General features: G+C 39.3%; 1 protein-coding gene and 1 pseudogene across 1 annotated transcript in view; one reads left to right on the top strand and one right to left on the bottom strand.

Annotated features, from left to right (window-relative positions):
* Positions 1–15,855, bottom strand: part of C8H1orf50 (chromosome 8 C1orf50 homolog) — a 257,892-nt gene that overhangs the window by 172,577 nt on the left and 69,460 nt on the right. The window lies entirely within an intron of this gene.
* Positions 89–1,223, top strand: LOC138389441 (vacuolar protein-sorting-associated protein 36 pseudogene; annotated as a pseudogene).

Below are 15,855 nucleotides of genomic sequence, written 5' to 3'. Positions count from 1 at the left end.
TCTCTTTAAGAACAAGAGCGTTCTCTGACATACCCATAATACCATTCTCGGGAGCAGGTGAGAGGCGGAGGCAGGCCTAGCAGCGGCCATGGACCACTTCATGTGAACCAGCGGCCTCCTGGACATCAACAAGACTCTGGGGATCCAGCAGCATGGGGTGTGCATCTACAACGGCAAGGAGAAGATAAAATTTGATGCTGGGACACTCCTTAGTACACATTGACTGATTTGGAGAGATCATAAAAATCATGAGTGCTGCATGGTCATTCCTCTTTCCCAAATCATGTTCATTGAAGAGCAGGCAGCTGGCATTGGGAAGAATGCCAAAATAGTGGTTCATCTTGCACAGCTCCCCCTAACAAAGAACCTGGCCCATTCCAGAGGAGCAAGAACTCCTGCATCAAACTCTCCTTCAAATAACATGGCCAGATTGAGTTTTACAGGTGTTTAGCAGAGGGAACAACACAGAGAAGATGGGAGAATGTGCCAGTTTCCCAGTCATTACAAACAAATAGAGAACCTCAGCCAGGAAGAATAAGGGCTGAAGGAATTGTAGGTATTGAAAGGAAACTGGAAGAAAAAAGAAAAGAAACTGACAAAAACATTGCTGAGGGCTTTGAAGACGTCAGCAAGCTAATGATCAAGGATAAGGAAATGGTGGAGTTATCAAAATCAATTGCTAATAAAATTAAAGGCAAACAAGGTGACATCACAGAAGATGAGACCATCAGGTTTAAATCCTACTTGCTGAGCATGGGAATAGCTACCCCAGTTACCAGGGAAACCTATGGCTCAGGCACACGACACCCCATGCGGCTGGCCAAACAGCTGGCTGGAATATCGTAGATGCCTTTAGAGAAACAAGGGGGAATAATGTCAGTGATGGAAGTGTACTGTTTAGTAAACCGAGCTTGAAGGATGAAATTGCTCTGACCAGAAGATTTAGTGAATGCATGCAAGATGCTGGAAGCACTGAAATTACCTCTTAGGCTCTGAGTTTTTGACAGTGGCATCATGGTAAGCAAGCTTCAATCCCACAAGAAGAGGAAATGGTTTCAGAAAAGGGATCCTGGACGTCAGAAACTTTTGCTAAGCTTGTGGGAACGTCTGTCCTCTTGGCCAAAGAAAGGTTGCAGCTTGCAGAGAAGATGGGCCATCTTTGTCAAGATGACTCACTGGAAGGCTTGTGTTTTTACCCAAATTTATTTATGACACAGAGCTAAGGGTTTTGTATTTGAAATCCTTTTTGTCCATGTGCTTGTGTCATGTAAAGGTTGTATGACATTGAACTAAGAGACAAACCCTGATCACCTGAGAATTTATTGGAACTACATAGTAGAATATAAAACTTTCTTAATTTCCTCCCTAAATATTATGATTCAAGAAGCTTATGTAGGGTACATACAGGAAAATACAGAAAAATGAATGCCAATATGAATTTAAAATCATGCTATCATTATGCAGAACCCTCAGAGTTTAACTTGAAATATGGTGGATTTTAACTTGATCCTTAAATCTAACCATTCTATAAAGAGGGGACTTTGGTTTTGCAGGGAAGAAAAAGAGAAGTGGCATGTTGGGACAGGTTAGCTTATTATTTTGGTGGGACTAAAATTCACTGGATTATAAATGAGATTTTTCTCTGGGCCTGTAATGCCCATTTCTGGGGGTTTTCATAAGGGAAGTCATACCCTGCGGGGTAGTTTAAGAACCTGACAACACTGGAACAAAATGTCGAGCTGCAGTATGCCATATGAGGCTCCTCCTGAGGGCTTTCAGAAACCGTCATGGGCATGTCTTCAACAGACCAAATAAAACACATTTGTGAAAGGAGCGAATTGTATTTGACTTATTATGTACTCCAACTCGCTTCTTTTCATTTTTTTAAGTGATGATTTCATGGCTAGCATTTAAAGAATGCAACTGCGTCATTTTGTTTAAAAAATGCTGTGGATTTTGGAACTGAATTAGAAAGCTGGCTAGACATGCCCAGAGTTACGATTACGGATGCGGGAGGTGAGCAGCTCGGGAATTCCCTGGGATTGCTGTGCGGGTGGAAGGTCAGAGGGAACCTTTGAATAGCTTCACAGGAACCTCGGTGCTATTTTACCTCAAAGCCACAGACGGGAAATAGAAAGTGGCAAAGTAATTATGTCTCCTTTTCTTTCCTTTAAGAAGTTTCAACACTGAACTTTAAAACTCTTTCTATCACATTCCAGCAATGTTTTTTTCTTTGCCTCATACGTTATAAGTTGTGTGGAGAAAGTATTTCAGTATAAAGTGTTACTGAGATAACAAAAACTGGCTCGTATTGCACGTAGATGGCTTGAGTTTTAAAGTGGCCCGCCTGGCTTCACACGTCAACTGCTCCACTGCCTGCGGTAGGTTGGCCTTACCTCAAACTCAGGGACCCCACGGGACAGAAGGAGACTCCCTTCGTCAGACTGAGTTGGAAGCTGTCGAAGATCAGTTGGATATATTTATGTGGGTGTATTCTGGGGCTCTCTCTTCTGTTCCATTGAACTATTTGTCCATTCCTTGACTAAAGACACTGCCTTGATTACTGTAGCTTTACAGTAATTGGGTAGTGTCAGTCCTCCAACTGTATTCTTCTCCTTCAATATTATGATGACTATATCGAGTCTTTCACCTCCCCAAATAAACTTTAGAATCAATTTGTCAATATCTACAAAATAACCTGCTGGGATTTGAATTGGGATTGCGTTCTGCTTTGAGTTCTCTCAACAGAGTTTTGTAGCTTTCTTCATGTAGATCTTGCGCGTAGATCTTTGTTAGATTTATACATAAATATTTCAATTTGAGGGGATGTTGATGGAAATGGTATTTTGTTTTTAAATTCGAATTCTCCTCATTCATTGCTGGTATCTAGCAAAGTGATTAAGTTTTGCATGTTGACCTTGTATTCTGCAACCTTACTATAATTGCTTATTAGTTCTAGGAGTGTTTTTTGTCAATTCTTTCAGATTTTTTATATAGACAATGATGCCATCTGCAATTAAAGACAGTTTAATTTCTTCCTTCTCAATCAATATAAGTTGTATTTCATTTTCTTCTCTTGTTGCACTAGCTAGGACTTCCAGTATGATTTTGAAGAGTGGTGAGAGGGGAAATCCTTGCATGGTTCCTGATCTCAGTAGGGAATTTTCTAATAATTGTTTCTCACTATTAAGTCTGAATGGCATGACTTGGATATTTCCCTTTTCTCATGTGGAAGAATAGAGCTAGGTGGAGTTGGATTTTTCCCTTCCCCTGAGTTGGGCTCAGATAAAACCCCAGCAATTTGGGCTCTGGTTATATAGTTTCTCCTGAGGATGGACATTGTTAAGAAGAAAAGAGAGTTCTGGCATATTTTAAAATGGTTCTGTTTCACCTCCCTCCACTTGGAGAAAAGGGGATTTTTCTCCAATATTTACTGTAAGAACCAGTCAAGGCCCTGGAGGTTAAACACACACATATGTGGGGCCACCCATATTATCTGGAGTTTTTCCTTTTATTTGTAGTTGACAGATAATAATTGTACATATTTATGAAATGGCAGAGAGATATTTCAACACACATACACAATGTGTAATGTTCAAATCAGGGTAATTAGCATATCCCTTACCTCAAACATTTATCATTTCTTTGTATAGTAAACATTCAAAATCCTCTCTTCTAGCTTTTGGAAATATACAATAAATTATCATTAACCATATTTACCCTACAATGCTATAGAACATTAGCACCTATTCCTCCTATGTAGCTATAATTTTGTATCTGTTAGCCAGCCTCTCCCCTGTCTTCCCCTCTGTCCTACCCTTCCCAGCCTCTAATATTAATAATCACAATTCTACTCTCTACTTCCATGAGGTTAATTTTTCTTAGCTCTCACATGAGTGAGAATATATGGTATTTATCGTTCTATGTCTGACTTACTTCATTGAACATAATATACTGAAGTTCATCCATGTTGCCACAAATGACAGGATTTCGTTCCTTTATATAACTGAATAGTATTCCATTCTGTATATATACTTCATTTTCTTTATTCATACATCTGTTGATGGACATTTAGGTTGATTCCGTATCTTGGCTATTGTTAATAGTGCTGCAATAAACATGAGGGTGCAGTATCTCTTCAATATAATGATTTTCTTTCCTTTGGATAAATGCCCAGTGCTGGGATTGCAGGATCATATGGTAGTTCTGTTTTTCATTTTTTGAGAATCTTCCATACTGATTTCCATGATGGCTGAGCTCATTTACATTCCTACCAACATTACATTGAGTTCCCTTTTCTCCACATCCTCACCAGCATTTGTTATTTTTTGTCTTTTTGATAAGTCATTCTATTTTTTTCTTTTCTTTTCTTTTCCTTTCCTTTTCTTTCTTTCTTTCTTTCTTTCTTTCTTTTTTTTTTTTTTTTTTTTTTGAGTTAGAGTCTCACTCTGTTGCCTGGGCTAGAGTGCCAAGTCTTCTGCCTAGCTCACAGCAACCTCAAACTCCTGGGCTCAAGCGATCCTCCTGCCTCAGCCTCCTGAGTACCTGGGACTACAGGCACATGCCACCACACCCAGCTAATTTTTTCTATTTTTAATAGAGATGGGTCTCGCTCTGGCTGAGGCTAGTATCAAACTCCTGACCTCAAGCTATCCGCCCACCTCGGCCTCTCAGAGTTCTAGGATTACAGGTATGAGCCACCATGCCCAGCAGATAGTAGCCATTCTAAATGGGGTGAGATGATATCTCATTGTGATTTTGATTTGCATTTCTGTAATGATTAGAGATTTTGAACATTTTTTATATACATGTTGGCCGTGTGTATGCCTTCTTTTGAGAGATGTCTAGTCAGATCTTTTGCTGATTTTTTAATTGGATTATTTGTTTTTTGCTGTTGTTTGAGTTCTTTATATATTCTGGATTTTAGTCTCTTGTCAGATGAATAGTTTACAAATTTTCTCCCATTCTGAAAGTTGTCTCTTCATTCTGTTGATTGTTTGCTTTACTATACTGAAGTTTTTCAGTTTGATAGTCCCATTTGTCTCTTTTTCTTGTTGCCTGTGCTTTTGAAGTCTCACTCATAAAATATTTGCCTAGACCAATGTCTCTATTTCTTCTTCTAGTAATATTATAGTTTCAGGTCTTACATATATGTCTTTAATCCATTTTTAGTTGATTTTTGTACATGGTGAGATGGGATCTAGTTTCCTCTTCTGTATATGGATATCCAGTTTTCCCAGCAAAATTTATTGAAGAAGTGTCCTTTCCCCAATGTGTGTTCTTGGCGCTTCTGTCAAAAATCAGTTGGGGCTGGGTGCAGTGGCTCACGCCTGTAATCCCAGCACTTTGAGAAGCCGAGGCTGGAGGATCCCTTGAGCCCAGGAGTTCAAGACCAGCCTGGACAACATATTGAGACTTCACCTCTACAAAAATTTAACAAATTAGCCAGGAATAGTGGCATGTACCTGTAATCTCAGCTACTCAGGAGGCTAAGGCAAGAGGACTGCTTGAGCCCAGGAGTTCAAGACTGCACTGAGCTATGATCGTGCCACTGTACTCCACTCCAGCCTGGGCCACTCCAGCAAGACGCTCTTTCAAAAAAAAAAAAAAAAAAAAAAATTGGCTGTAACTACATGGATTTATTTCTGTGTTCCCTATTTTGTTCCATTGGTCTATGTGTCTGTTTTCATATCAATGCCATGCTTTTTTGGTTACTAGAGCTTTGTAGTATTTTGAAGTCAGAAGGCGTGATGCCTCCAGCTTTGTTCTTTTTGCTCAAGATTGCTTTAGCTAATCAAGGTCTTTTGCAGTTCCATATGAATTTTAGAATTGTTTTTTCTACTTCTGTGGAGAATGCCATTGATATTTTGATAGGGATTGCATTGCATCTGTGGTTTGCTTTGGGTAGTATGGTCATTGAAACAATGTTAATTCTTACAATCCATGGGATGTCGTTCCACTTTTCTGTTACCTCTTTGATTTCATCAGTGTTTTTATAGTTTTCACTGGAGAGATTAATGCTTGGTTAAATTTATTCTTGGGTATTTTTTGTAGCTATTGTCAATGGGATTGCTTTCTTGACTTCTTTTTCAGTTAGCTCATTATTGGTGTATAGAAATACTATTTATATTCGTATGTTGATTTTGTATCCTGCAACTTTACTGAATTTATCAGTTCTAAGAGTTGTTTTGTGGAGTCATTAGGTTTTTCTACATCTAAGATCATGTTGGCCGGGCGCAGTGGCTCACGCCTGTAATCCTAGCACTCTGGGAGGCCGAGGCGGGTGGATCGCTCAAGGTCAGGAGTTCAAGACCAGCCTGAGCAAGAGCGAGACCCCGTCTCTACTAAAAATAGAAAGAAATTATCTATATATTAAAAAAAAAAAAAGATCATGTCACCTGCAAACAGAGAAGATTTGACTTTTTTTTTCCAATCTGGATGTCCTTTATTTCTTTTTATTGCCTAATTGCTCTGGCTAGGACCTCCAGTACTGTGTTGAATAAGAGGGGTGAAAGTGGGTATCCTTGTCTTCTTCCAGTTCTTAGAGGAAAGGCTTTCAGCATGATGTTAGCTATGGGTTTTGTCATATATGGCCTTTATTGTGTTGAGGTATGTGCCTTCTATACCTAATTTGTTGAGTTTCTATCATGAAGCGATGTTGAATTTTATGAAGTGCTTTTTGTGCATCTATTGAGATGACCATATGGCTTTTGTCCTTCATTCTGTTGATGTAATGTATCATGTTTATTGATTTGTATATATTGTATCATCCATCCATGCATCACTGGAATAAATTCCTCTTGATCACGGTGTATTAATTTTTTCATGTGTTGTTGGATTTGATTTGCTAGTATTTTGTTGAGAATTTTTGCATCTATGCTCATCAGGGATAGTGACATGTAGTTTTCTTTTTTTGTTGTGTCTTTGTCTGATTTGAGTATCAGGGCAATAATGATGGCCTCATAGAATGAGTCAGGAAGAACTCTCTCTTTTTCAATTTTTTGGGATAGTTTCTGAAGAACTGGTGTATACTCCTTAAAAGTTTGGATTTTTCTTCATTGAGAGACTTATTACTGATTCAATCTTGTTACTTGTTATTGGTCTGTTCATGTTTTCTATTTGTTCCTGGTTCAATCTTAGTAGGTTATACATGTCCAGGAATTTATCCATTTCCTCTGTTTTCCAATTTGTTGCCATATAGTTATTCATAATGGTCCCTAATGATTCTTTGTATTTATGTGGTATTAGTTGTAATGTCTCCTTTTTCGTTTCTGATTTTATTTGGGTCTGTTCTCTGTTTTTCTTGGTCTACATAATGGCTTGGCAATTTTGTTTATCTTGGCAAAGAACCAACTCTTCATTTAATTAATCTCTTGTATTTTTTGGCTTTACTTTGTTTAGTTCTGTTCTAATCTTTATTATTTCTTTCCTTCTATTAATACTAATTTTGGGGGAGAGCGGTTTGTTCTTGTTTTTCTAGTTCCTTGAGGTACATAATTAGGCTGTTTATTTGAAATCCTTCTTTTTTGATATAGGCATTTATTGCTGTAAACTTCTCTCCTAGTACTGCTTTTCTGTATCCCATAAGTTTTGGTACATTGTATATCCATTTTTATTTGTTTCAAGTAATTTTTTTATTTTCTTCGTAATTTCTTCCTTGACCCAATGGTCATTCAGGAGCATATTGTTTACTCTCCATGTATTTGTGCACTTTCCAAAGCTCCTGTTTTTATTGATTTCTAGTTTTATTCCATTGTGTTCTAAGAAGATACTTGATATGATTTGATTTTTTAAAAAATTTTGAGACTTGTTTTGTGGCCCAACATATGGTCTATCCTGGAAAATGGTCCATGTGTTGAGAAGAATGTGTATTCTTTTTTTTTTTTTTTTTTTTTTTTTTTTGAGACAGAGTCTTGCTTTGTTGCTCGGGCTAGAGTGAGTGCCATGGTGGCAGCCTAGCTCACAGCAACCTCAAACTCCTGGGCTTAAGCAATCCTACCACCTCAGCCTCCCAAGTAGCTGGGACTACAGGCATGTGCCGCCATGCCCGGCTAATTTTTTCTATATATATTTTAGTTGGCCTGATAATTTCTTTCTATTTTTAGTAGAGACGAGGTCTCACTCTTGCTCAGGCTGGTCTGGAACTCCTGACCTTGAGCGATCCACCCGCCTCGGCCTCCCAGAGTGCTAGGATTACAGGTGTGAGCCACCGCGCCTGGCCAGAGAAGAATGTGTATTCTGCAGCTGTTGGATGAAATGTTTTTTAAACCTATTAGGTCTATTTGGCCTCTAATGTAGTTGAAGTCTGAGACTTCTTTTTGGCTTTCTGTCTAGATGGTCTGTCCAATGCTGAAAGTAGGGTGTTAAAGTCTCCAACTATTATATTATTGTATTGAGGTCTCTCTCTTTAGCTCCCGTAATATTTACTTTATATATCTGGGTGCTCCAGTGTTGGGTGCATATATATTCATAATTGTTTTATCCTTGTTCTGAATTGATCCCTTTATCATTATATAATGATCTTTTTGTCTCTTTTTATGTTTTTTGACTTAAAGCCTATTTTGTCTGATATCAGTATAGCTACTCTTGCACGCTTTGGGTTTCCATTTTGCATGGAATATCTTTTTCCATCCCTTCACTTTCAGTCTATTTTATGTTTAAAGGTGAAATGAGTTTCTTGTAGGCAGCATACAGTTAGGTTTTCTTCTTTTTTAAAAGATCCATTCAGCTGTTCTCTGTCTTTTAACTGGAGAATACAGTTTATATTCAAAGTTGTTTTGATAGGTGAGGACTGACTCCTGTCATTTTGCTGTTTTCTGATTATTTTGTATATCCTTTGTTACTTTCTTCCTTTCTTATTGTTTATCTTTGTGATTTGGTGGTTTTCTGTAGAAATAACCTTTTATTCCTTTCTTTCTCATTTGTGTATGTGCTCTACCAGTGAGTTTTATATCTTTGTGTGTTTTTATAATGGTAGATATTGTGCTTTCACTTGTAGATGTAAGACTTCCTTACTTTCTTATAGAGCCAGTCTAGGGGTGAAGAATTCCCTCAGTTTTTGCTTATCTTTGAAAGACTTTATTTCTCTTTCATTTCTGAAGGATAGCTTTCCTGGGTACACTATTCTTGGCTGGCAATTTTTTCTTTCAGCACTTTGAATATATTATCCCATTCTCTCTTGGTCTGTAAAGGTTTATGCTGAGAAATCTGTTGTTAGTCTAGTGGGCATTCCCTTATATATGACTTGATGCTTTCCTCTTGCTCTTTTTAAAATTCTCTCTTTATCTGTGACCACTGGCAGTTTGATTATAATGTGCCTCAGAGACCTTTTTGTGTTGAAGCTATTTGGAGATCTAAGAGATTCCCATATCTGGGTGTCCATTTCTCTTCCAAGACTTGGAAAGTTTCCAGCTGTTATTTTATTAAATAGGTTTTCTATGCCTTTTCCCATCTCTTCTCTTTCTGGAATTCCCAAAATGTGAATATTTATTCACTTGATGGTGTTCTATAGGTCACACAGGCTTTTTTATTCTTCTTTTCTTCTCTCTTTTGGTCTAACTGGGTTATTTCAAAAGACCTGTTTTCAAGTTCAGAAATTCTTTTTTCTGATTGATCTAGTCTATTGTTGAAGCTCCCAATTGTATTTTTCATTTCATTCATTGACTTCTTCACTTGCAAGATTTGTTTGGTTCTTTTTTTGTGATATCTATCTCTTTGCTGAATTTCTCATTTCAATCATGAATTGTTTTACTGATTTCTTTGTATTGTATATCTGTGTGCTCTCATGTCTCATTGAGTTTTCATAAGATCATTATTTTGAATTCCTTTCCAGGCACTTCATAGACTTCCTTTTTTGGGGGGTCTGTTACTGGAAAATTATTGTCCTCCTTGGAGATGTCACGTTTCCTTGCTTTTTCATGTTTCTCATGTCCCTACATTGATAACTATGCATCTGGTGTAACAGTCACTTCTTCCAATTTTATGGAGTAGTTTTCACAGGGATAGACTTTTCCTGTAGATGTATCTATAGTGTCAGTTGGATAGGGTGTTTTGGCTTTGGTTCTGGGTGGGCACAGAGGTGTAGTCGCTATATGATTTCCTCAGCTGTCACCAATGTCAGTGATGTCTGCAAGTTCCTCAGTGGCTTAAGCTGCAGTACTTTTGTGGAGGCTGTAGTGAGACTTTGCCAGAGACAGGGATGCTGAGTGGGTCAGTCCCTGGGTCCCTAGGGCACACAAACACTTGGTACAGTACAGACAGTGGCCCTGGGTGGGCCAGTCCTTGGGCCTCCAGACAACATGCACTGGTACTAATAGTGGCAGTGGTGGCGGTAGCCCTGGGCAATCTGGTCCTTGGGCCTCTGGCCAGTGTGCAGCCTCCTTGCTGGGCCATGGAGTTGCTAGTGGTGGCAGTGGCCCCAGGTAGGCAGCTCTCAAGCTTTGGGGAACACACACTTTGGCTCCCTGTGTCCTGGGAACAGACTCCCTGATATGCTGGATTCCCTGGTGCTGAGTGGGCTTGGGTGCCAGGGACATGACCACACCACTGGTTCTAGCTGGTGTCAGAACACTGCAGCCCTCTGGATGGATGTGGGGAGATGCCATCAGGGTCCCCTGAAGTTTTTAACTCTCAGACTTATCCACACCCAGCTTCGAGAAATTTAACAATTACAGTTTAGGTTTTCCTACTCTGGCACTGGTTCCCACAGGGGTTTCTGTTCTGGAATATTGTGATTCTCTGTAATCTGCCTGTCTCTCCAGTATGGGGGACAATGATCTTCCCTGAGACCTTACTTCTTTTATGGATCTTGAAGAGTTTATTTTTTTCAGTTTGTTCAAGCTTCTATTTGCTGTTAGAACAGAGTGGTGACTTCCAAGCTTCTTACATGTGGAACCAGAAACCATAATTCTTATTTTTTATCCATTTGGCCACACTATGTCTTTTGATCACAGAGATTAATCCATTTATATTTAAAGTAATTATGGATAGGGAATGACTTACTATTGTCATTTTGTTAATTATTTATGTGTTTCACAGTTATTTTGTCCCTCTTATTTTCTCTTGCTGCCTTCCTTTGTGTTTCATTAATTTTTTTAAACCATAAACTCAAGTAAGTGGTATCATTGATTTTTTTTGTGTGTTAACATGCTTTGATTCTTTTTTCATTTTTTTCTGTGTATCTGTTATAGGTATTTTCTTTGTGGTTACCATGAAGTTTACATAAAACATCTTATAGTTATAACAATCTATTTTAAGCTGGCAACAACTTCAACCACATTCAAAAACTCTACTTCTTTATCTCTCCCCCTTTATGTAATCAATATCACAAATTACATCTTTTTATATTTTGTATGTATTAATATAGTTTTATAAGTAGTTTTTATGCTTTCTTCTTTTAAATTCTACAAAATGATTAACATATCACCATTCTGTTTCAGTATTCTGTATTTATGTATATATTTACCTTTACTAGTCAGTTGTATATTTTTGTATGCTTCTGGTGTCTAGTGTCTAGCATCCTTTTGTTTCAACCTGAGAACTTCCTTTAGCATTTCTTTCTTTTTTTTATTTCAGAATATTATGGGGGTACAAATATTTTGATTACATGTAATGCCTTTGCCTCACCCACTCCAGGGCTAGAAGCATGACCTTCCCCCATACAGTGCACTCCGTCTCCATTAGTTGTGTTTAGCCCCATCCACCACCCTCCCCCACCTGACCAGCACCCGATGAATATAACTACCATGTGAGCTCCTTAGTGGTAATCAGAACCAATTTGATGGCAAGCACCTGTGGTACTTGTTTTTCCATTCTTGTGATACCTTACTTTGAAGGATTGGCTCAAGCTCTATTCAGGAAAATATAAGATATGCTAGATCACCACTGTTTTTGTGGTTGAGTAGTATTCCATGGTATACATATATATTTTCTTAATCCACTAATGTATTGATGGGACTTGGGTTGTTTCCACATCTTTGCGATTGTGAATTGTGCTGCCATAACATTCGAGTGCAGATGTCTTGATTATAGAATGTCTTTTTTCCCTTTGGGCAGGTGCCTTGTAGTGGGATTGCTGGATCAAATGGCATTTCTATTTTTAGTTCTTTGCGGTATCTCCAAACTACTTTCCACAGGGCTTATACTAATTTGCAGTCCCACCAGCAGTGTATGAGTGTTCCTATCTCTCCACATCCACACCAGCACTTGTTGTTTTGGGACTTTTTGATAAAGGCAATTCTCACTGGAGTTAGGTGATATCTCATTGTGGTTTTGATTTGCATTTCCTTAATGATTAGAGATGTTGAGCACTTTTTTATGTGTTTGCTGGCCATTATTCTGTCTTCTTTTGAAAAGTTTCTGTTCATGTCCTTTGCCCATTTAATGATGGGGTTGTTTGTTTTTTTATTGTTGATTTTCTTAAGTTTCTATATAGATTCTTGTTATCAGCCCTTTTATCAGATGTGTAGAAAGCAAATATTTTCTCCCATTCTGTAGGTTATTCGCTCTAATGATAGTTTCTTTGGCTGTGCAAAAGCTTTTTAATTTGATCAGGTTTTTTTTTGTTTGTTTTTTGTTTTTTGAGACAGTCTTGCTCTGTCATCCTGGCTAGAGTACAGTGGTGTCATTATAGCTCACTGCAACCTCAAACTCCAGGACTCAAGTGATTCTCCTGCCTCAGCCTCCTGAGTGGCTAGGACTGCAAGTGTGCAATTCTATGCTCGGTTAATTTTTTCTATTTTTTCTGTAGAGACAGGGTCTTACTCTTGCTAAGGGTGGTCTCCAACTCCTGACCTCAAGCAATCCTCCCACCTCAGCCTCCCAGCGTGCTCCCTTTAGCATTTCTTATAAAGCAAGTGTACTGGTGATGAATTCCCTAAGCTTTCACTTATCTTGAAAAGTATTTCTCCTTTATTTTATAAGGACAGTTTTGCTAGAAACAGTATTCTTGTTTGCCAGGTTTTTTTTTCCTTTCAGTACTTTGAATATATCATCACATTCCCCTCTGGTATGTAAGGTTTTTGCTGAGAAATTCCCTGATAATTTTATCATGCTCCCTTGTATGTGATGATTGTCTTTTTTCTTGCTGGTTTCAAGATTTTTGCTTTGTCTTAGCCGACAGTTTGATTGTAATGTGTTTCTCAGTGTGGGCTTCTTTGTTTCATCTTATTTGGATTTGGATATTCATTTCCTTCCTCTGATTTTGGAAGTTTTGGGCCATTATTTCTTCAAATAAGCTCTCAGTCCATTTCTCTCTCTGTTATCCTTCTGGAACTCCACCTGATGGTGTTCCATAAGTCCTTTAGGACTTTCTTCATTTTTCTTCATTCTTTTTTCTTTTTGTTCCTCTGACTCAGTAATTTCAAATGACCTGACTTCCAGTTGTCTGATTCTTTTTTCTACTTGATTATGCCTGATGTTGAACTCCTCTAGTGAATTTTTAAGTTCAGTTACTGTATTATTCTTCAGTTTCAGAATTTGTTTGGTTTTGTGTTTGTTTCCATCTCTGTTGACATTTTCATTTTGTTCATATGTCATTTTTCTGATTTTGAACAGACTGGCTGCATACAGGGGAAGACCTTCAATAAGCAGCCCAGCTGGATTCTGGAGGCCTCTGAATCTTTTTGGTTGAGGGGTGGTGGGGGTTGGATGTTACTTCTCTGGGTTTGTGTTCGTAGTTTCCCAATTAGAGAGGTTTGCTAGTTTCTTCTTTAGGAGCTCATAATCTCTTATTCCCTCTAGTGTCCATCTGAGGTACTGCAGGTTCTCTGGTACTACTGCAGCAAGTCTCCCTGTTCTCCTTTGTGTTCAGTGGCCCCCAGGCATTCAAATTATGTTGGCTCCCTATTAGCACCCAGAATTAGGCAACAATTACCAGTCCCTTGGACAGCTCTCCAAAAAGTCCAAATACTAAATACATGCTCTGTGCGCGCGCGCTCTCTCTCTCTCTCTCCCCCCCAAAGGAGGACCTACAAGTTGGGAGACTTCTCCCAATTGTGCTGAGTGTGCTGGCCTCTGTCTATGGCACTGCAGGCCCTCTCGTGCCTCAGCGAACTGCAATTCCCACCCCCAGACCTCCCACTCTTCCTTGCTTTCAGTGGCCCCCAGGCATCCAAAGTATTCTAGTTCCATTAGCATTCCAAGTTAGGCAAGAGAGGAACCAGACCTTTAGTAGCCCTCTGAAAACGCAAAACACTGGATGCATGTTCCACTCTTCTCATTTTCCCACACAAGGGGGAATCTGACCTGAGCTGAGCTTTGCTGGTTTGCGGAAGGGGCGATCGTGGATAAAGTAAAATGGCTCCTTATCCATTTCAATGTGGCTCTTTTTGGCTTCACACTTGCCTGGGGTACTATACTAAAACTTCTTAGTTGGTTTCTAGAGTTCTCAGAATGGTATTTTGGTCTGTATATTGTTTTGGTTTTTTTTTTTTTTTTTTTTTTGCTTGTTTGGTTGTTTTTTTTTTTAACCCCAGTGCTACTGCCAGAAATGTATATTGTTGTTAAGTGTCTCTGTGGGGAAACAGAGGCTGAGACTTTGTATTCCACCATCTTGCTGACATCACCACCTCCTCTCTCTTTCTTATAATGTGGTATTTCACTTAATGTAAAACATCATCAATTTTAAGACACATTTTAACGTTGGAGATGTTAAAATGTGTAGAAGAAGATGATCCATAGTGATAGTAGTAAGACACCATCTATAGGAAGATGCACCACAGTCTTGTTATGGCACTCCAGAAGGGAGGGGAGAAGGGCAGAGATGGGAGGAGAGAGGACAGGAAGCTAGCAACACGCCTTGATGTAACTCCTTCCTGAATCACGCAATCTCTAGAAGGAATTCTAAACTTACGAAATGCTTTATGTGACAGAATTTCTTGGGGAAGCTGATGAAGGAGCTGAGTTCTGTCACAGGGATAACGGAGACAAAACAGAGACGGGGTGTACAGATCATAGGAACCTTCGGCAGGAGGAGACCAGGAGGTCGTAAATCCCAGGAATCTGCAGAAATTGTGGAGAGTTTGGACTTTCCCATTCTGTGGAACTGGCAGGGCTCTGAGGCAATCATACAGAGCTCTCCACGGATCAGGAGGTTTCCAACTGACACTTGACGCTTACACATACAACTATTCCCAAATCACTTGTCCCCCTTTAGTTCATTCTCCACACTAGCCTAAGTGTTTTTCCTAAAGGGTGAATGTGATCATGTCAGTCCTCTGCTCTAAAATGCCCTATTATCCACAGTCCAAAATTTCTTATCCTGGCACCCAGCACCCTTCACAATCTGGCCCCCGTGTACCTTTACCACCCTCTTCTCCTCACACAGGGCACTCTGTATCAAACATTTCACTATTTGCTAACACACTAAGCTTCCCGTCCATCTGAAATAACCTTCCCCTTTTGTCTAGTAATCACCTACTCATTCAGACCAAATTCAACCATCCTTCAGCCTCCCCTCTCCCCTGAAGAGTTAGCCATTCCCACCTGTGTTCCCCCAGCAATTTGTCCAGAGGAGTTTCTCTTCCTCTGCATTCCTTGCAGGAAGGACTACTTCTCATTCTCTTCTGGGCTCCAGTGCCTAGTACAGGCCAGGTTAAGCGCCCCCACCCCCACCACGCTTCTACAGCACCCTGGGTACAACTGTAAAGACATCTATCATCCTGCATTGTAACTGGGTTTATGTGCCAAGCTCCTACACTGGAGAACACAGGGGCCACTTTGTCTTCAAAATCAGTATTCCTAGTTACTAGGCAAGGAAGAAAGGGAAGAAGAGGGAGAGGACGGGAAGAAAGGTCTGAAGAAGCGGGGAGAAAGGAAGGGAAAGAAAAAAGTGAATGAAGGAGCAAATAAAGGAAT

Source organism: Eulemur rufifrons, chromosome 8 (assembly GCF_041146395.1).
Source record: "Eulemur rufifrons isolate Redbay chromosome 8, OSU_ERuf_1, whole genome shotgun sequence".
Lineage (NCBI taxonomy): Eukaryota > Metazoa > Chordata > Mammalia > Primates > Lemuridae > Eulemur > Eulemur rufifrons.
This window is presented reverse-complemented; position numbering and strand designations above follow the sequence as displayed.